Source organism: Panthera onca, chromosome B4, assembly GCF_046562875.1.
Source record: "Panthera onca isolate mPanOnc1 chromosome B4, mPanOnc1 haplotype 2, whole genome shotgun sequence".
Lineage (NCBI taxonomy): Eukaryota > Metazoa > Chordata > Mammalia > Carnivora > Felidae > Panthera > Panthera onca.
Window position 1 is genome coordinate 14557107 of NC_138345.1, and position 22159 is coordinate 14579265.

At 38.4% G+C, this 22159-nt stretch overlaps 1 long non-coding RNA gene across 2 annotated transcripts in view; it reads left to right on the top strand.

Annotated features, from left to right (window-relative positions):
* The window catches only part of LOC144616836 (uncharacterized), a 43338-nt gene extending 21744 nt beyond the window's left edge, over positions 1-21594 (top strand). The window contains exons 1-2 of one of the 2 annotated variants that reach the window (XR_013556576.1): positions 8774-8868; positions 21370-21594. This is a non-coding gene — a long non-coding RNA (uncharacterized LOC144616836). Of the gene's footprint in view, positions 1-8773; positions 8869-21369 lie in introns of those variants that run through there. The other variant, XR_013556575.2, reaches the window with a different exon arrangement.
* The last annotated feature ends 565 nt before the right edge of the window (positions 21595-22159 follow it).

Here is a 22159-nt window from a genome sequence, read left to right on the forward strand (position 1 = left end):
GTGCTGCTGTAAACACTGGGGTGCATGTGCCCCTCTGAAACAGCATCCCTGTATCCCTTGGATAGATACCAAGTAGTGCAATTGCTGGGTCATAGGGTAGCTCTATTTTTAATTTTTTGAGGAACCTCCATACTATTTTCCAGAGTGGCTGCACCAGTTTGCCTTCCCACCAGCAGCGCAAAAGAGATCCTCTTTCTCTGCACCCTTGCGAACAACTGCCGTTGCCTGAGTTGTTAATGTTAGCCATCCTGACTGGAGTATGGTGGTATCTCACTGTGGTTTTGATTTGTATTTCCCTGATGATGAGTGATGCGGAGCATTTTTTCATGTATCGGTTGGCCATTTGGATGTCTTCTTTGGAGAAGTGTCTATTCATGCCTTTTGCCCATTTCTTCACTGGATTATTTGTTTTCTGGGTGTTGAGTTTGAGAAGTTCTTTATAGATTTTGGATACTAACCTGATATGTCATTTGCAAATATCTTCTCCCATTCCGTCAGTTGCTTTTTAGTTTTGCTGATTGTTTCCTTTGTTGTGCAGAAGCTTTTTATTTTGATGAGGTCACAATAGTTCATTTTTGCTTTTGTTTCCCTTGCCTCCAGAGATGTGTTGAGTAAGAAGTTGCTGCAGCCAAGATCAAAGAGATTTTGGCTGCTTTCTTCTTGAGGATTTTGATGGCTTCCTGTCTTATGTTTAGGTCTTTCATCCACTTTGAGTTTATTTTTGTGTATGGTGTAAGTAAGTGGTTCAGGTTCATTTTTCTGCATGTCGCTGTCCAGTTTTCCTAGCACCACTTGATGAAGAGACTGTCTTTATTCCATTGAATATTCTTTCCTGCTTTGTCAAGGATTAGTTGGCCACACGTTTGTGGGTCCATTTCTGGGTTCTCTATTCTGTTCCATTGATCTAAGTGTTCGACTTTCTTTAGAGTTCATTTACACTGAAAATTTATTCCTGGGCATGATCCTCAGCTTTTGCTGCCCTCTCAATACTTGAGAAACTACAATGGAAGCCATCTGGATTTCAGACTTCACTTTCAATTTGGCTACTAATCACTCTGAGTTTTTTGTTATCTTTTCTAGAATTTAATAGTTTAACCCCATCCACTTTCATTACCTTTGTAGTTATTCTTTCCACCATATTTCTCAAATGTGTGATTCACAACGCCAGCCAGTGCATTCACTTCTACTGACATCATTCCCGTTCATCATCAGTGAAAGTTTTAACAATTGTTCCGGGGAATACCTACACTCTAGTTACTACCAGTGATATGGTCTTCATTACTGGCAGGTGCAACACCTAGCTCCAAAACCCCATCTAATATCCTGCTTTCACAGACTATTCCTGGTACCAATCATTGCAGGTTGGCTTCTTTGGGAAGCAGGCTCTGAGACAGAGCTTAGGGTTCCAGATGTTAATTAGAACTGTATTTGGAATCATCACCTGTGGAAGGGAGGGCAAGGAAGCAGCACTGGGCTGCTAGAGGAAGACCTAGCTGTGTTGCAGACCCAACACCAATCTGGGCTGATCACTTGAGACCTCTGGAACCCAAATGGTCCTACAGAGTTGTCCTGAGCTGAGTTGAAATGTTAGCATTTTATATTCCTGCATTAAGTAGTCATTGGATGTGGACCCTTCTGAGAAGGGTGTCTGACCTTAGTTGAGGATGTCTCTGCAGCTGAGATGATGCCTGAGAGTGTAGGCAGCTGAAGACTATTTTCCACTGTGACTGGCATCAGCATCCGGGGCATCGAGTCCTTCACTGAAGGGGATCTGAGTGATGCATCACAGTGCCCATAACAGTAGTCAGGAAAGATATTTTGTAATATAGGTATTCAAAAGAAATAAAGAATGAAGACTGAATCATGAAGAAAAGAAAATCTGAACAGATTAATTACTAGGAAAGAGACTACATCAGTAATAAAAATCTCCCAAGAGACAAAAGTCTAAGACTAGATAGATTCACTGGTGAATTGCACCAAACATTAAAAAAAGAATTAACACCAATCTTTCTCAAACTATTTCAAAAAATTGAAGAGGATGGAATACTTCCAAACTCATTTTATGAGGCCAGCCTTATCCTGATACCAAAACCAGACAAGGACACTATAAGAAAAAAAAATTACCTGCCAATATCCCTGATGAACATAGATGCAAAATTCCTCAACAAAATATTAGCAAACCAAATGTAACAATACATCGAAAGAATCACACACCATGATAAAGTGGGATTTATCCCTTCAATGTGGGGATAGTTCAACACCCACAAATCAATCAACATGATATGCCACATAAACAAAATGAAGGATAAAAATTGAGTGATCATCTTGATAGATGCAGAAAAAGCATTTGGCAAAATTCAACATTCCTTTATGACTAAAACTCTTAAAGTGAGTATAGAGGGAATGGACCTCAACATAACAAAAGCCATGTAAGACAAGACCACAGCTAATATACTCAGTGGTGAAAAGCTAAAACGGTTTCTTCCAAGATCAGGAACAGGACAAGAATGTCCATTCTTGCCACTTTTGTTCAACACAGTAGCAGAGGTCCTTACCAAAGCAAGAAAAATAAAAAGCCATCCTAATCAGAAAGGAAGAAGTAAAATTGACTCTGTTTGCAGATGACATGGTATTTTATAATAAAAATCTATGAACTATCACTCAGCCATAAAAACGAATGAAATCTTGCCATTCACACCAACATGGGTGTACCTGAGGGTATTATGCTAAGTGAAATAAGTCAGACAGAGAAAGACAAATGCCGTAAGATTTCACTCATTTCCAAAACAAAGGAGCAAACAGAAAACAGAAACAGACTCAGAAATACAGAGAACAAACTGGTGATTACCAGGGGGGATGGAAATGGGGGTTGGAAAAAATAGATGAAGAGGATTAAGAGGTACAAACTTACAAGTCATAGGAATGAAAAAGTACAGCATAGAGAAGACTGTCAATAATATTGTAAAACTTTGTATGGTGACCAATGGTAACTACATATAGCACGGTGAGCACTGCAAAATATATAGAATTGCTCAATCACGGTGTTGTATACTGGAAACTAATCTAACATTATCAATTATACTTAAACCAAAAAAAAAAAAAAAAGAAAAAGAAAAAGAAAATCCTAAAGACTCCACCAAAAGCTGTTAGAACTAATGAATGGAGTAAAGAAAAAAAAAAGAAAGAAAGAAAGAATGCGTGAGTAGAGGATAAGGCTGGTGCCCCAATGGAAAATCACGAACCTTTGTCTAGTGGCTAGACCAGAGCTAGTTTTCAGACCCTGAACTCAATAATTGAGAAAGAAGCCTGGTTCCCCTGGGGAAGGACTCTGCAACTCCACGCGTGTAAAAAATCGTGATTCCTCTAGTCCTTTAACAAAGAGAACTATGTCCACTTATTTTGATAAATGTAGATTGGGGAAGGGGAAATCCCCAGATCATTTGTAAACTGTTGGATATAAGATCCAAGTTGACGCTGATATCCAGGGACCCAAAATAATGTCATCCCTGCCCCAGCCTCCCCATCTCCCCATTCAAGTGCAGGCATATGGGGCAAAGTAATAAACGAAATCGTGGCCTGGGTCTGTTTCCCTCAGTCTTCTAGATCCACCTACATCACATACAGTGTCATTATCAGTTTGGTGAACTTCAAATCTATCATCTTGCTCTTTGTTTTCTATTTGGCCTATTTTTTCCTGCGTTATTTTTGGAACAGATGAGTATTTTTTAGAATTCCATTTGTCTCCCTGCTTAGCTTTATCTTTTAGTGGCTGATCTAGGCTTACCATGTATCTTTAAGTTATCAGAGCCTGCCTTCACCTCTTCATATGGAATGTACCAATCTCGCAACACTGCTTTCACTTCCTTTTTCCTGTCCTTGGTATTATTACCGCCATATCTTTAACTTCTATGTGCAGTGGGAATGTTACAACTATTAACAAGCGTGGGGGGTGAATTCTCAGTTCCAACTCCCTTGGGCAGGCAGAAGGCCTATTTCCGGTCCCCTAAAAGTCTCTTAAAAAACACAGTCAAGAAGCTTCAGCTTTGGCTACCACTCTGATTCTTGCAGCCTACATTCTACCTCTGTTGCTCTTATGAAGAATTTTCCTTACTTTCTGGAAGGCTAGGCTATTAATATAAAGGGGTTTGCTTGGTTTTATGTATCATTTCTAGTTGGTCTGAATGGGGAAAATATTTCAGGACATTTCGTATATCATATTTCTGAAAATGCATATATGATTAATACAATAAACCACATCAATTTTACAATTAAATACATAGTTGTATGTATGGATATGATAAGCTTTGCTTCTTAAAAAGAGTTTTTATCTGGGCGCCTGGGTGGCTCAGTCAGTTAAGCGTCCGACTTCAGCTCAGGTCATGATCTCACAGTCTGTGAGTTCGAGCCCCACATCAGGCTCTGTGATGACAGCTCAGAGCCTGGAGCCTGCTTCAGATTCTGTGTCTCCCTCTCTCTCTGCCCCTCTCTTGCTCATGCTCTGTCTCTATCTGTCTCAAAAATAAATAAAAACATTAAAAAAAATTAAACTGCAACCCAAAAAGAGTTTTTATCTACTCTCTTTTTTTTTTTTTCAACATTTTTTATTTATTTTTGGGACAGAGAGAGACAGAGCATGAACGGGGGAGGGGCAGAGAGAGAGGGAGACACAGAATCGGAAACAGGCTCCAGGCTCCAAGCCATCAGCCCAGAGCCCGACGCGGGGCTCGAACTCACGGACCGCGAGATCGTGACCTGGCTGAAGTCGGACACTTAACCGACTGCACCACCCAGGCGCCCCTTATCTACTCTCTTTAACAGAACCTTTGAACATTTAGAAGAATCAACGGAATTTTAGGTCACAAATACATTTCTTAGTAAATGTATAAATCATACAGGACACATTTTTGTCCCAAAGCAATAAAATGAAAAAATAATAAAAAATATACCTAGAAATATATAAAATACTTTTTAATATAACTTCTGGGTCATGCTGAAAATACTGGCTTCAGGAGATACTAGGAATAATTTTAGGTTTTCTTGGGGGGGGGGCTCTAAATACTTTTTATTTTTAACATTTTTTATTTAAATTCCAGTCAGTTAACATATAGTTTAATATTAGCTTTAGATGTAGAATTTAGTGACTCATCACTTACATACAATACCCAGTACTCATCACAGCAAGTGCCTTCCTTAATGCCTGTCACCCATTTAACCTATTCCTCCTACCCACCTCCCATCCAGTAACCCTCAGTTTGTTCTCTGTTGTTAGAGTCTGTTTCCTGCTTTGTCTCTCTTCTCTTCCCCATATGTTCATCTGTTTTGTTTCTTAAATTCTACATATGAGTGAAATCATATGGTATTTGTGTTTGATTGACTTACCTCACTTAACATAATACTTTCTAGCTATAGCTGGGTTATTGCCAATGGCAGATTTTATTCTCTTTTATGGCTGAGTAGTATTCCATATATATATATATATATGTATATATATATATACATATATATATATATGTATATATATATGTCATATATAATATATATCACATCTTCTTTATTCATTCATTAGTCTATGGACATCATTTGGGCTCTTTCCATAATTTGGCTATTGTAGATAATGCTGCTATAAACATCGAGGTGCATGTATCCCTTCATATCAGTATTTTTGTACCTTTGGTTAAATATCTAGTAGTGTCATTGATGGATCATAGGGTAGTTCTAAATTTAACTTTTTGAAGAAACTTCCTACCGTTTTCCAGAGTGGCTGGACCAATTTGCATTCTCACCAACAGTGTAAGAGTATTCTTCTCTGCATTCTCATCAACACTTGTCATTTTCTGTGTTGTTAATTATAGCCATTCCGAAAGGGGTGAGGTAATATCTCATTGTAGTTTTGATATGTATTTCCCTGATGATGAGTGATGTTGAGCATCTTTTCATGTGTCTGTTGGCCTTGTGTATGTGTCCTTTGGGAGAATGTCTATTCATGTCTTCTGCCAATTTTTTAATTGGATTATTATTATTATTTTTGGAGGGTGTTCAGTTTCATAAGTTCTTTATAGAACTTGGGTACTAACCCTTTATGAGATATATCTTTGGAAATATCTTCTCCCATTATATAGGTTGCATTTTAGTTTTGTTGATTATTTCCTTCATTGTGCAGAAGGTTTTCATTTTGATGAAGTTCCAGTAGTTCATTTTTGCTTTTGTTTCCCCTGCCTCAGGAGACATATCTAGTAAGAATTTGCTATAGCCAAGGTTAAAGAGGTTACTCCCTTTGTTCTCCTCTAGGATTTTGATGGTTTCCTGTTTGACATTTGGGTTTTTTTAAAATCCATTTTGAATTTATTTTTGTGTGTGGTGTGAGAAAGTGGTCTAGTTTCATTCTTTTGCATGTCGCTGTCTAGTTTTCCCAGTACCATTTGTTGAAGAGACTATCTTTTTCCCAGTAGATATTCTTTCCTGCTTTGTCAATGATTAATTGACAATACAGTTGTGGGTTCATTTCTGGGTTTCTATTCTGCTCCATTGATCTATGTGTCTATTTTTGTGCCAGTACCATACTGTCTTGATCGCTACAGCTTTGTAATATAACTTGAAGTCCAGAATTGTGAGGTCTCCAGCATGCTTTGCTTTTTCCAGAAGCCTCTGGCTACTCAGAGTCTTTTGTGATTCCATGCAAATTTTAGGACTGTTTGTTCTAGCTCTACGAAAAATACCGGTGGTATTTTAATAGGGATTGCATTAAACACGTAGATTGCTTTGGGTGGTATAGACATTTTAACAATATTTGTTCTTCCAGCCCATGGGCATGGAATGTTTTTCTATTTCTTTGTTTCTTCAATTTCTTTCATCAACAGTTTATAGTTTTCAGAGTATAGTTCTTTTACCTCTTTAGCTAGGCTTATTCCTAGCTATCCTATGGTTTTTGGTGTAATTGTAAATAGGATTGATTCCTTGATTTCTCTTCCTGCTGCTTCATTATTATTGCGTAGAAATGAATCAGATTTTTTAATGTTGATTTTGTATCCTGCAGCTTTACTGAATTTGTGTATCAGTTTTAGCTTTTTTTTTTTTGGTGGAATCTTTTAGGTTGTCTATACAGGGTATCACATTATCTGCAAATAGTGAAAGTTTGACTTCTTCCTTGCTGATTTGGTTGCCTTTTATTTCTTTAAATAAATAAATATTTAATAAATAATTTAAATAAATTAATAATAAACAATAAATTAAATAAATAAATAATTTAAATAAATATTTATTTATTTAATAAAGTTAGATCTTCCAGTACTATGTTGAATAACAGTGGTGAGAGTGAACATCCCCATCTTGGTCCTGACTATAGAGGAAAAGCTTTCAGTTTTTCCCCATTGAGGAAGATATTGGCCGTGGGTTTCTCATCTATGGCCTTTATTAAGTTGAGATATGTCTCCTCTATCCCTACTTAGTTGAGGTTTCTTATCATGAACAGCCATTGTACTTTATCAAGGGCTTTTTCTGCATCTGTTGAGAGGATCATACAGTTCTTTTATAAATGTGGTGTACCATGTTGATTGATTTGCGAATATTGAACCACCTTGGCAACCTAGGAATAAATCTCACTTGATTATGGTGAATGATTCTTTCAACGTACTGTTGGCTTTGATTTGCTAATATTTTGTTGATAATTTTTGCATCCGTGTTCAATAGGGATATTGGCTTGTAGTACTCTTTTTTAGTGGTGCCTGTCTGGTTTTGAAATCAGGGCAATGCTGGCCTCATAGAATGAGTTTGGAAGTTTTCCTTTCATTTCTAATTTTTGGAATAGTTTGAGAATAATAGGTAATAATTATTCTTTAAATGTTTGGTAGAATTTGCCTGTGAAGCCATCTGGCCCTGGACTTCTGCTTTTTGGTTTTTAATTTTTAATTACTGATTCAAGGTCTTTTTTAATTACTGATTCAAGAGATTTTTAATTACTGATTCAAGGTCTTTGCTGGTTATCAGTCTGTTCAAGTTTTCTATTTCTTCCTGTTTCAGTTTTGGTAGTTTATGTTTCTAGGAACTTATCCATTTCTTCCAGAGTGCCCATATTGTTGGCATGCAATTTTCCTAATATTCTTTTATAATTGTATTATGTGGTGTTGCTTATGATTTCTCTTCTCTCATTAATGATTTTATTTATTTGGGTCTTCTCTTTTTTCCTTTTGATAAGTCTGGCTAGAAGTTTATCAATTTTATTAATTTTTTCAGAAAACCAGCTCTGGTTTCATTGGTCTGTTCTACTGGTGTTTGTTTAAGTTTCTATATCATTTATTTCTGTTCTAATCTTTATTATGTCCATTCTTCTGCTGGCTTTAGCGTTCTTTTGTTATTTTTCTAGTTCCTTTAGGTGTAAGTTTATGTTGTTAGAGATTTTTCTTCTTGAGATAGGCCTATAGAGCTATATACTTCCCTTTTAGGACCACTTTTGCTGTATCCCAACGGTTTTGAGCCATTGTGTTTTCATTTTAATTTATTTCCGTCTGTTTTAAAATTTATTCTTTGATTTCTTGATTGGCCCATTCATGTAGTATGTTTAACATGTTTAACCTCCAGAGATATGAGGTCTTTTCAAATTTTTTCTTGTGGTTGACCTCAAGTTTTATAGCATTGTGGTCAGAAAAGATGCATGGTATGATCTCATTCTTTTTGTACTTTTTGAGGTCTGATTTGTGACATACTATGTGATCTGTTCTGTAGAATGTTCCATGTGCACTTGGAAAGAATGTCTATTCTGCTGTTTTAGGATGAAACATTCTGAATATATCTGTGAAGTCCATCTGGCCCAGTGTGTAATTCAGAGCCATTATTTCCTCATTGATTTTCTACTTAGATGATCTGTCCATTGATGTAAGTGGAATATTAAAGCCCCTTACTATTATTGTATTATTATTAATTAGTTCTTTTATGTTTGTTATTAATTGTTTTGTATATTTGGGTGCTTCATATTGGGAGCATAAATATTTAAAACTGTTAGATTTCCTTGTCGGATAGTCTTCTTTTTATTCTATAGTGCCCTTCTTCATCTCGTTACAATCTTAGGTTTAAGATCTAGTCGGTCTGATACACGTATTGCTCCTCTGGCTTTTTTTTGACATCCATTCCATGATTAATGTTTCTCTATCCCCTCACTTTCAATCTGCAGGTGTCTTTAGGTCTCAAATTCGTCTCTTGTAGGCAGCATATAGATGGGTCTTGTTTATTTTAATCCATTCTGATACTCTATGTCTTTTGATTGGAGTGTTTAGATTATTTCTATTCAGAGTATTTATTGATAGATATGTATTTAATGCCATTTTATTACTTGTTTTGTTGTTTCTGGAGATTTTCTCTGTTTCTTTCTTGTGTTTGTCACTTTTGATCTTCCCTTCCCACTCAAAGATCCCCCTTTAATATTTCTTGCAGGGCTGGTTTAGTATTCACAAACTCTGTCAGTTTTGGTTTGTCTGGGCAACTCGTTATCTCTCCATCTAGTCTGAATAATAACCTTGCTGGGTAGAGTATTTTGGCCGCATATTTTTCCCATTTAGCATACTGTATATATCATGCCACTCCCTTCTGTCCTACCAAATTTCTGTGTAGGGAACATGGTGGAGAAGTAGGGGGATCCATACTTCCTGTGTGTCTCAAACAAAGAAGAGCTGAAGCCAAAGGACTCTGAACCCCAAGAGTCTGGGAGGAAAAGAGACTGAGTCTAAAAGGGAGACACTGGGACACCCTTGATGGGCTTTAGGTGGGTGATTGCGAACTGGGGGAAATAAAATGGGCCACGTGGGCACTGAGGGGAGGGATCCCCTTTTGCAGAGAGACAAAGGGAAGAGAAAGAGTAGCTGGGGAAGCGTGGGACTGTATCTAGACAAGAAATAAACTTCGGACTGGGACTAAGAGGGATCCCATCTCTAGCTGCGGGGCTTTCTTTGGACTGTGGCCAGCTGCCCATTCATGCACCTGGGGAGGAGGGGAGCCAGCCCTGGGTTCGGTGGGAAGTTAGGGGTGCAGTCTGCAGGAGAAAGCGGCCCCCTCCCTGGAATGTTGTGGGAAAAGACAAAGCCTGCCTGCGTTTGCCACCCCTGGGGCTCAGCAGCGAGGTTGGCGGAGCAGTCCATAGTAGGAGCAGGCAGTCCTCCCTGAAGTGTGGCGGCACAGACAGAGCCAGCCGGGACCACATATCCAGCCGCACAGAGAGGTGCTTCCCCAGGGCCAGAGTGCATAGAGCTGAACTTTGAATACTAGCCAAGAGCTGGGTCAGGGGAGTTGGTGGAGCGAGAAGGACCACCCCATCTACTCCCAGGGCACAGTGAGTATGACCCGAATGGAGTCCACCGGGTCCATGGAGAAGAGACGGGGGGACGGCCATTCCCCACCACCCACACCCCACCACCACCAGGGTGGGGCTTCACGGATCGATCCCGGGGCCCACAGTGGAGGTGGGACCAGCCTACACCATGCCTCGCCCCTGTGTGCCGGGTAACTACGTATCTGCTGGAGCCGGATAGATGCTGTGGAGCCAGATGGCTCCAACATGCAGATCAGTGCTGCTGCATTGCCTGGATTAATTCCAGGACAATTCTTGATATTTAGATATATTCTCCCTTCTTATCTCTTCCCTCCTCTAGCTGGGTTGCTCTGGTTGTTGGTTTGTTTAAGCAGACATGTTTAATCCATTCCCTTGATACATGTTCTACATCTTCTGCACTTTGCTTTCACTCTCTCTGGAATAATCAAGCTGTATAGTTTCTCTGTCTGGGTAACTTTATCTTCTCCCCCTCCACCCCCCAACCTCCTCCTTTATTTTCCTTTCTCTCTCTCTGGATTAAGCCATTTAGTTTCTCTACCCAGTCAATGTTTACTTTCTCGCTTTCCCCACCCCTGTCATTCCTCTCTTCCATCAGCATCACCTCCACCCTGTTCTTTACTTGTAGCTGGTGTTCCTGGTGTTTTTGCTTTTGGACTGCTGTGTGTGTGTGTGTGTGTGTGTGTGTGTGTGTGTGTTTGCCTGTTTGTTTTATTTGTCTATGTGTTTGCGTGTCTTTGTTTCCTTTTGTTTGTCTGTTTGTTTTCCTTTCCAGGGCTACTTCAAGGAACAAATCAAAGCACACCTCGTGGAGGGTCCAAAACACACTACAAGGAGAGAAATAAAATAGCCGAAGTCACAACAAAGAGCAAGTAACACTCTCCAAAAAAACACCTCCTGAAGGACCAGGCCCTGGACAGTGCTCGCAGGTGCAGAGCACATTAACAAGCTTTTAAAACTCATAAGGGACAGAAAACTAGCCAAAATGATGAAATGGAATTCTCCTCAAAAGAAATTCCAGAAAGAAGTGACAGCTAAAGAGTTGATCAAAACAGATATAAACAGTATAACTGAACAAGAATTTAGAGTAATAGTCATAAGATTAATTGCTTGGCTTGAAAAAGGCATAGAAGACAGCAGAGACTCTATTACTACAGAGATCAAGGAACTAAAAAATAGTCATCATGACTTAAAAATTGCTATAAATGAGATGCAAAATAAAATGGAGGTGGCCACAGTGAAGATTGAAGAGGCAGAGGAGAGAATAGGTGAATTAGAAGATAAAATTATGGAAAAAGAGGAAGCTGAGAAAAACAGAGCTAAAAAAATCTGGGATCAAGAGGGGAGAATTAGAGAACTAAGTATGTAATTAAATGGAACAATATCTGTATCATAGGAATTCCAGAAGAAGAGAGAGAGAAAGGGACTTAAGGTATACTTGAATAAATGATAGCTGACAACTTCCCCAATCTGGGGAAGGAAACAGACATTGAAATCCAAGAGGCACAGAGAACTCCCTTCAGACATAACTTGAATCGATCTTCTGCATGACATATCATAGTGAAACTGGAAAAATACAAGGATATAGAGAGGATTCTGAAAGTAGCTAGGGATAAATGGGCCTTAACATACAAAGGTATAAGCATAAGGGTAGTAGCAGACCTATCCACTGAAACTTGGCAGGCCAGAAAGGAATGGCAGGAAATCTTCAATGTGATGAACAGAAAAAAATATGCAGCTGAGAATCCTTTATCCAGCAAGCCTGTCATACAGAATAGAAGGAGAGATAAAGGTTTTCCTAAACAAACAAAAACTGAAGGAATTCATCACCACTAAACCAGCTCTACAAGAGATCCTCAGGGAGACTCTGTGAGTGAAATGTTGCAAGGACCACAAAGTACCAGAGCACCACTACAGGCATGAAATCTACAGATAACACAATGACTCTAAACCCTTATCTTTCAATAATAACACTGAATGTAAATGGACTAAATGCTCCAATCAAAAGGCACAGGATATCAGAATGGATTAAAAAACAAGACCCATCTATTTTCTGTCCACAAGAGATGCATTTTAGACCTGAGGACACCTTCAGATTGAAAGTGAGGAGATGGAGAACTATATCATGCTACTGGAAGTCAAAAGAAATCTGGAGTAGCCATACTTATATCAGACAAACTAGGCTTTAAATTAAAGGCTGTAACAAGAGATGAAGAAGGGCATTATATAATAATTATAGGGTCTATAATGCAGGAAAAGCTAACAATTATGTCTCTGCACTGAATTTGGAAGCACCCAAATATTTAAAACAATTAATCACAAACATAAGCAATCTTATTGATAAGAATGTGGTAATTTCAGGGGATTTTAATACTCCATTTACAACAATGGACAGATCATCTAGACATAGAGTCAGTAAAGAAATAATGGCCCTGAATGATATATTGGACAAGACGGACTTGACAGATATATTTAGAACTCTACATCTCAAAGCAGCAGAACATACTTTCTTCTCGAGTCCATATGGAACATTCTCCAAGATAGATCACATACTGGATCACAAAACAGCCCTCAACAATTATAAAAGAATTGAGATCATACCATGCACACTTTCAGACCACAATGCTATGAAACCTGAAATCAACCACAGGAAAAAGTCTAGAAAACCTCCCAAAGCATGGAGGTTAATTAAAGAACACCCTAATAAAGAAGGAATGGGTCAACCAGGCAATTAGAGAAGAAATTTAAAAATATATGGAAACAAATGAAAATGAAAACACAACAATCCAAATGCTTTGGGATGCAGTGAAGGCAGTCCTGAGAGGAAAATACATTGCAATCCCGGTCTATCTCAAGAAACAAGAAAAATCCCAAATACAAAATCTAACAGCACACCCAAAGGAACTAGAAGCAGAAGAGTGAAGACACCCAAAACTCAGCAGAAGAAGAGAAATAATAAAGATCAGAGCAGAAATAAACAATATAGAGTCCAAGAAAACAGTAGAACAGTCAATGAAACCAAGAATTGGTTTTTTGAAAACAAAAACAAAAACAAAAACAAAATTGAGAAACCTCTAGCCAACTTTTTCAAAAAGAAAAGAGGACCCAAATAGATAAAACCATGAATTAAAATGGATTTATTACAACCAATCCCTCAGAAATATAAGCATTTATCAGGGAATACTATGAAAAATTATATGCCAACAAACTGGACAACCTGGAAGAAATGTGCAAATTCTTAAACACCCACACGTTACCAAAACTCAAACAGGAAGAAATAGAAAATTTGAACAGACCCATAAACTAGTGAAAAAATTGAATCAGTCATCAAAAATCTCCCAACAAGTAAGAGTCCTGGACCAGATGGCTTCCCTGTGGAATTCTACTAGACATTTAAAGCAGAGTTAATACCTATCTTTCTCAAGCTGTTCCATAAAATAGAAATGGAAGGAAAACTTCTGGACTCATTCTATGAAGCCAGCATTACTTTGATTCCCAAACCAGACAGAGACCCAGCAAAAAAAGAGAACTACAGGCCAATATCCATGATCAATATGGATGCAAAAATTCTCAACAAGATACTAGAAAATCGAATTCAACAGTATATAAAAAGAATTATTCACCATGATCAAGTGGGATTCATTCCTGGGCTGCAGGGCTGGTTCAATATTCACAAATTAATCAATGTGATACAATGAGCCCTGCTAGTTGTAAAAACTCGTGAAAATCAGCCTCTCCTATTTCCCAGCCAATGGCTTTGGGGAAGTGTTATCCTTCTGTGTATCTCTGTGCACTCCATTCTCTCGTCTTTCTCTGTGACCAGGGCTCCCTCCCCTCCACAGCACCTGCAATCTGTTTCTCCCCCAAACCATGTCTCCGAACCTCCTTCCTTCCTCGATGTGACCTACTCTCTCCCTCTAGTTGTGCAGTTTGTTCAGTCAGTCCTCAGGTCGATTTCTTGGGTATTCAGAATGACTTGATTGTTAGCTAACTGTGTTAAAGGGATGAGGCAAGTCTGGGGTCCTTCTACTCCACTGAAATTTTAGCTCCCCAAAAGGGGAATGATTTTGGATGGGTGAAAGTGCCACAGGCACTATATAAAATATGTAAATACATGATACATATAAAGCTGAACCATTTATTGCTCTTCATTCAAATAAGTAACAGTTCAACATCTTCCAAAAATTTGAAAAGCAATTTAAATCTTTATAGTGGCATAGTTGGCACACATTTCTTAAAGTTTCTTCTGTTCTCTCTCTGTCTGTGCCTCCCTTCCTCCCTCCCTCCCCTTCTTTCTCTTTCACACACACACACACACACACACACACACCACATTTCATAGTCAAAGCTTTACTATTCACTTTCATTACAATCTTCTTTTCTCTTTTTCTTCCATATTCCACATCTATTTTCTTCTCTTTTTAAAAAAATTTTATTTATTGGGGCGCCTGGGTGGCTTGGTCGGTTAAGCGTCCGACTTCGGCTCAGGTCATGATCTCACGGTCCGTGAGTTTGAGCCCCGCGTCGGGCTCTGTGCTGACAGCTCAGAGCCTGGAGCCTGTTTCAGATTCTGTGTCTCCCTCTCTCTCTGCCCCTCCCCTGTTCATGCTCTCTCTCTGTCTCAAAACTAAATAAATGTTAAAATAAAAATTAAAAAAAAAATTATTTATTTATTTATTTATTTATTTATTTATTTATTTATTTATAATTTACATCCAAATTAGTTAGCATATAGTACAACAACGATTTCAGGAGTAGATTCCTTAGCGCCTCTTACCCATTTAGCCCATCCCCCCTCCCACACCCCCTTCTTTAACCCTCTGTTTATTCTCCATATTTATGAGTCTCTTCTGTTTTGTCCACCTCCCTGTTTTTATATTATTTCTGTTTCCCTTCCCTTATGTTCATCTGTTTTGTCTCTTAAAGTCCTCCTATGAGTGAAGTCATATGATTTTTGTCTTTCTCTGACTAGTTTCACTTAGCATAATACCCTCCAGTTCCATCCATGTAGTCGCAAATGGCAAGATTTCCTTCTTTTTGATTGCAGAGTAATACTCCATTGTATATATATACCACATCTTCTTTATCCATTCATCCATCAATGGACATTTGGGCTCTTTCCATACTTTGGCTATTGTTGATAGTGCTGCTATAAACATGGGGGTGCATGTGTCCCTTTGAAATAGCATACCTGTATCCCTTGGATAAATGCCTAGTAGTGCAATTGCTGGGCTGTAGGGTAGTTTTATTTTTAGTTTTTTGAGGAACCTCAATACTGTTTTCCAGAGTGGGCTGCACCAGCTTGCATTCCCATCAGCAGTGCAGAAGACATCCTCTTTCCCTGCATCCTTGCCAACATCTGTTGTTGCCTGAATTGTTAATGTTAGCCATTCTGACAAGTGTGAGGTGGTATCTCATTGTGGTTTTGATTTGTATTTCCTGGATAATGAGTGAGGTTGAGCATTTTTTCATGTGTTGGTTGGCCATCTGGCTGTCTTCTTTGGAGAAGTATCTATTCATGTCTTTTGCCCATTTCTTCACTGGAATATTTGGGTTTTGGGTGTTGAGTTTGGTAAGTTCTTGATAGATTTTGGATACTAACCCTTTATCTGAGATGTCATTTGCAAATATCTTCTCCCATTGTGTAGGTTGCCTTTTAGTTTTGCTGATTGTTTCCTTCTCTGTGCAGAAGGTTTTATTTTGATGAGGTCCCAATAATTCATTTTTGCTTTTGTTTCCCTTGCTTCCAGAGATGTGTTGAGTAAGAAGTTGCTGCAGCCAAGGTCAAGGAGGTTTTTGCCTCCTTTCTCCTCAAGGATTCTGATGGCTTCCTGTCTTACATTGAGGTCTTCCATCCATTTTGAGTTTATTTTTGTGTATGGTGTAAGAAAGTGGTCCAGGTTCATTCTTCTGCATGTCACTGTCCTGTTTTCCCAGCACCACTTGCTGAAGAATTTTATTCTCTTTCGATGACCTTTTGTAGGTAAATCATTCAAATTAGTATTTCTTTCTTCTTTTTCAAAAAATTGTGGGGTGGACACTTAACATGAGCTCTAGCCTCTTAACAAATTTTTGAATGTACAATACAGTATTGTTAACTATAGACACAGTGTTGTAAGGCCTTACTCAACTTGTATAACTGAAACTTTATACACATTGAACAACAACTCCTCATTTTCCTCTTCTCTTTGTCTCTGGAAACCATTATTCTATACTCTATTTCTGAGTCTATTTTGAATATCTCATACAAGTGAAATCACACAGTATTTGTCCTTCTGTAACTGGATAATAAGCAGAAAGACATTTTATGTTTATGGATTGGAAGACTTAATGTTATTAAAATGTTCATACTATCCAAAGAGATCTACAGATTTGATGCAATCTCTATCAAAAGCCCAATGACCTTCTTTAAAGAAACAGAAAAAAGTAATACTAAAGTTAATGTGGAATCACAAAAGACCCCAGATAGTCACAACACTCCTGATAAAGAAAAGTAAACCTGGAGGCATCAGGTTTCCTGATATCAAGATATATTACAAAGCTATAGTAACTAAAACAGTATGGTACTGAAATAAAAAGAGACATACACACCAATAGAACAGAATGCATATACTGCCAACTAATCTTCTACAAGGGTGTCAAGACTACACAAAGGGGAAATGACAGTCTCAACAAATAGTGTCAGGAAAACTAGATATCTACATGCAAAAGAATGACATGGGACCCTCAGCTTACACCACACACAAAAAACAAGTCAAAAGGAGTTAATGATTTAAATCTATAAATTTAAACCTATAAAACCCCTAGAAGGAAACTTAGGTGAAAAGCTTCATAACATTGGTTAAGGGAGTGATTTCTTGGATAGGATGCCAAAAGTAAAAGTAGGCAAGTAGGATTACTGTCTTTTTTTTTTTTTTTTTAATCATCCAAGGAATGGCATATTTCCTTCCAGTTTTCTTTCCATGGTGTTTTCTTTTCTTTTTTTTTGAAATCAAGTTTTTAATTTTAATTCTAGTGTAGTTAGCATACAGTGTTTCTATTATTATTATTTTAATGTTTATTTTATTTTGGGGGGAGAGAGTACAGAGCACGAGTGGGGAAGGGGCAGAGAGATGAGGGAGACCCAGAATCTGAAGCAGGTTCTAGACTCCGAGCTGCCAGCACAGAGCCCAATGAGGGGCTGGAACTCAAGAGCTGTGAGATCATGACCTGAGCGGAAGTCCGACACTTTACCGGCTGAACCAGCCAGGTGCCCCAAATGTTATATTAGTTTCAGATGTACAACACAGAGTGATTCAACAATTCTCCACATTACTCCGGGCTCATCATAAGTGTACTCTCATCTTCGCCTATTTCCCCCATCGCCGCACCCCAACGCTTCCCTTCTGGTAACCATCTCACTTGTATGTAGAATTTAAGAAACAAAAACAAATGGACAAAGGAAAAAGCACGAGACAGAGACAGAGAGACAAACCAAGACGAAGACTCTTAACTATAGAGTTAACAGATGGTAGGACTACAGTCTTGACTTTTTAAAGTATCTATCTCTTACAAATGTATTCTGCACTGTAAACAGCAAGGAACTCTGACGACAGACACAGCATCCTTCTCAGCCAGCATAGAACTATGGCTGCTTCAGTTTTTCCCTGCTACATATGATTCACCAATAGGTATGAGGAAAGGATTGAAACATAAAAGATAAAATCGTAATACTGTTTACCGTCAGAAGGAGAGATGATGGCTAATTTTAAAACATATCTTATTTTTATCTGTTTTTCTAACTTTTAAAAAATGATAAAAATGCAATAGTTGGAAAACGAATTAAAATTTACAATATGGAAAATAAACATATAGATGCTTCTCTCATGCCCTTGATTCTTATTAATATTTTTATCTCTACTTTATCCCATGCAGATCAAAGCCTCCAAATCAAATACTTTATTTTCTATAATATCCTGGCAAACCATTTTACTTACAATAGTGGTTTAATAAATATCTATTTTAAAAATGAACCAGTAAATACAAAATACATAAAATAAAAGTTAATTTTGTAGTTTACATGGCAACCAAAATGGAAATACTTGTAAAAACCATGTAACAAAGGCTAACATTGTTTTAAATCACAAAGAGTCTTCATGTAACCATTATTTGAAATTGATTTCTACCAACAAAAAACTCCATCATTTTGCAAAATAGTGACAAAAACTAATATCCTCTACTCGGCTGGAGCTGGATAAGAGTTTAACAAAAGTCACTGTTAGAAATGATGCAATGTACTGGGCTCAAAGCTATCCACTTGAGGGGCGCCTGGGTGGCGCAGTCGGTTAAGCGTCCGACTTCAGCCAGGTCACGATCTCGCGGTCCGTGAGTTCGAGCCCCGCGTCAGGCTCTGGGCCGATGGCTCGGAGCCTGGAGCCTGTTTCCGATTCTGTGTCTCCCTCTCTCTCTGCCCCTCCCCCGTTCATGCTCTGTCTCTCTCTGTCCCAAAAATAAATAAAAAACGTTGAAAAAAAAAAAAAAAAAAAAAGCTATCCACTTGATACGGAGTTTTGTTGTATGTTGTTAAAGTTTGATTTTCTTATGTTGTTTTAGACTTTACTTTCAGCATACTTATTAATGCTGTGAGAGCCCTGAAGGACTTCAGAGTTGAGTGTTTCCCACTCTGGCATTCACATGTCCTTGTCTCGGACACTTGTCCCTTCCCGACTTTTCTTTCTTTTGACTTGATGCAGTAATTGTTCCTCTCCACCTCCCTTGATAAAATCTAGTCACCCAAACAATAGCTGTTAGCCTTCAAGAACAATCCCTCTATTCCTGGCACCTGATGCACTGGCTGACTTTGGTGATGCTCTCTTGCCTTACAGAACATCCGATCCTCCTCTCCAAAAGAGGACTCCCCTGGCTCCCTGCCACATAAAGACTTAGGGTAACAGTGCGCTGGTAAAGTTTCTTCCAAAATATGAACAATTGTTAATACTAGGAGAATTAGGTTAAAGGGGACATTGTTAAAATGTTTGCTGATGCAGTAAGGATTTTACTTGATTTCAGGGAGTGGGCAATGGAAGAGTAGCATTTGGTTCAGAGTGGGAATTATATCGCTATTTTCAGTATGTCTGTATCTCATGAAAAACATACGGTACTTAACACCAAGAAAATCACTCATAAGCCATCTTCTATAGCTCTTGGTAGCATAAGTGGAAGCTGTCACTCAGGAGATCTTGAGCCAAAAGTTAGGTGTTCTAGTTTGCACCAGAAGTTTGTGAACTTGGAGCCTGTTAGTAGATGAAGCGAACTGATTTGATTCTTGAAGACTATTATTTGATACTTATCCAAACTCCCAGAAATATTTTTTAACTCTCCACATTCTTTAATATATCTAATATCTTGGCTGATATTGGGACAAAGATTTAAATGCCCTTATATGTATTTGTAAAAATGAGCCACTTGTTGTAATTTTTTAAGGCAAGGGAAGGCTAATTCTTTAACCTATAAAGCCGCACAGGGGTCCATATCACAGAAATTTGGCTGATCTGTGTTGTGGACATCAGATAACTCTGGAATCTGGACAACGCGTCCTTTAGACAATCCATTTTCTAATACTATGTCAGGAAATAATGTTTCATTCCTCAGTACTATTCCATGGGCTTTACGTATTTTGGCAATTTTGCTAACCCAGGGAAAGGCAAAATAGTAGACTCTTCCATAAACTTGACAGACCACAGGAATGGGTGTGGTAAGGCATCGTGAAACTCCTTCATAGCTCTACTAAATCACCATATGATGCACTTGGAATTTTCAGAGTCACTGAAGTTATAGACAATTCCACGTATTTAAGGAACACATTTTAATTTGACCAATATTTCCTTAACGCTTGTGCTGAGGGCTGCAGAAGAGGCAAAAAGAGGGTCCTGGTTTCAGGAGATTTCATTCTAAAGGTATATTGGGGCAGGGCAGTGATTGTGTGACAGTGGCGATAAAGGGACAGTTACATAAATAATTTGAATATGAGGAAGAGTGGGCTAAGGCAAAAATAAAGTGGATTCTTCAGAGAAAGAAGACATAACATCTGGTTGGAGAGATCATTTTACTTCATAGCCAAGATAGGGAAACAACTCAAGGTTCAACAGGGGAATGGGTCAAGAACACGTAGCGGATTCTTGTGACAGAATATCCAGCCATGAGAACGGAGGAGATCCCGCCATTTGGGATGACACGGAGGGAGCTTGAAGGTGAAATAAGTCAGAGAAAGACAAATACTGTATGATCTCACTTATAAATAGAATCTAAAAAAGCCAAACTCATAGAGGAGTAGAATGGTAATTGCGAGGCGCTGGGGGAATGGGGGACAGGACGAGATGTTGGTCCAAGAGTACAGACTTCCAATGATAAGTTCTGGGCCTCTAACGTACAGCATGGTGACTACAGTCAAAAATACTGAATTATATACTTGCAAGTTGCTAAGAGTAGATCTTAAATGTTCTCACCACCAAAAAACTGTGACAGGATGCACGTACCAGCAACACTAGACTTGTAATTCCTTTGCAATGTGTAAGTGTATCGAACACATTGCACACCTACACTTTCCTTGTGTTGTATGTCAATTAAATCTCAATAAAACTGAATAAAAAATGAAGCAACAAAACTCCACCTCCTATAGCTGGTTGGCACTTGAAAGTTAGACAAGACTCCCAATACTCCCTGGTTAAAATACAATCTGTTGAGGTAGCTTGTTCACTATTTATTGTGTATCCTATGCCTAGTATAATGCTAGCACATAGTAGGTGCTCAGAAAAAAAATTTTTTTGGTTGAATAAAGTAAAATGGTTTTTGAGAATTTCGGTGTTTCAGAAGGTAATTTTTAGAAGCCCCCCCCCCATCTCCCATTACCTTATAGCAATATGAATTTCTGAAATAATATTTATAGGAAAGATGACATCTTCTTTTGAGTTTCTACGAATATTGTGACTTTTGATCTTTCTTATTTAAAACTGTTGACCTGTCTTCTTGTATGTCAGGAATCTTGAATGTTCATGCTCCTCTCTTTCTCTACTTCACAGATTTTGGCAGAAAACTCCATTCTCAGGGGAGGCTAGTTGAGTTGAAACTTCAAATAGAATCTGAGTCACACACGTCTGGTAACATGAGAGAGACGAGGACGGGTGTACAAGTACAGAAGATGATGGCAAGACAGCTACTTAATTTCCCCCCCTCCCCATCTTCATCAGGAAATAGTCTTTCCTCCCCCACTTTATTATTTTTTTTTAAACAATGTATTTCACCGACAGGAGACTTAATGATGAGTCACTTCTAGGAAGCAGACATTTGATTTTCTAAATACATAGCAGGGATCCAACAGTGACATTTAAGAATTATTCCGTTCCTGTAACTTGGTAACTTTTTAAAATAAAAGGACAATGTATGGGAAGGGGGTGCACCTACATGATAATTCATGTCATCCATACACCTACTACAAAATCTCAAATGCTTCTCCACATAAATCAGTTCTGAGACCTAAGGAATCTAACTCATTAAAATTTACTTGAGAGTCCTGTAACCTTTTCTCAGGAAGCAACAGCAGGTATAAAATGTGCAGGTTTTTTTTTTTTTTTTTAATATGTGCAAAGCTTTAACTCCAGTGTGTAAAAGAAAACCTTTTTGTAGGTAGCTGAAAAGCCTGGAAGAGGGTGGGTGGGAAAGTCGTGGAATTTTGGAAGTATGACGTAGATTTTGGTAAATTAGAAATTTGTCACAGGACAGTGATGGAGGAGATGCCAGGCTGAGTCAGAGGTTCTCAGTGCCTAGGTGACCAAGTGGTTATAAATTAGGTTCCTTTGAAAACTGCACGGA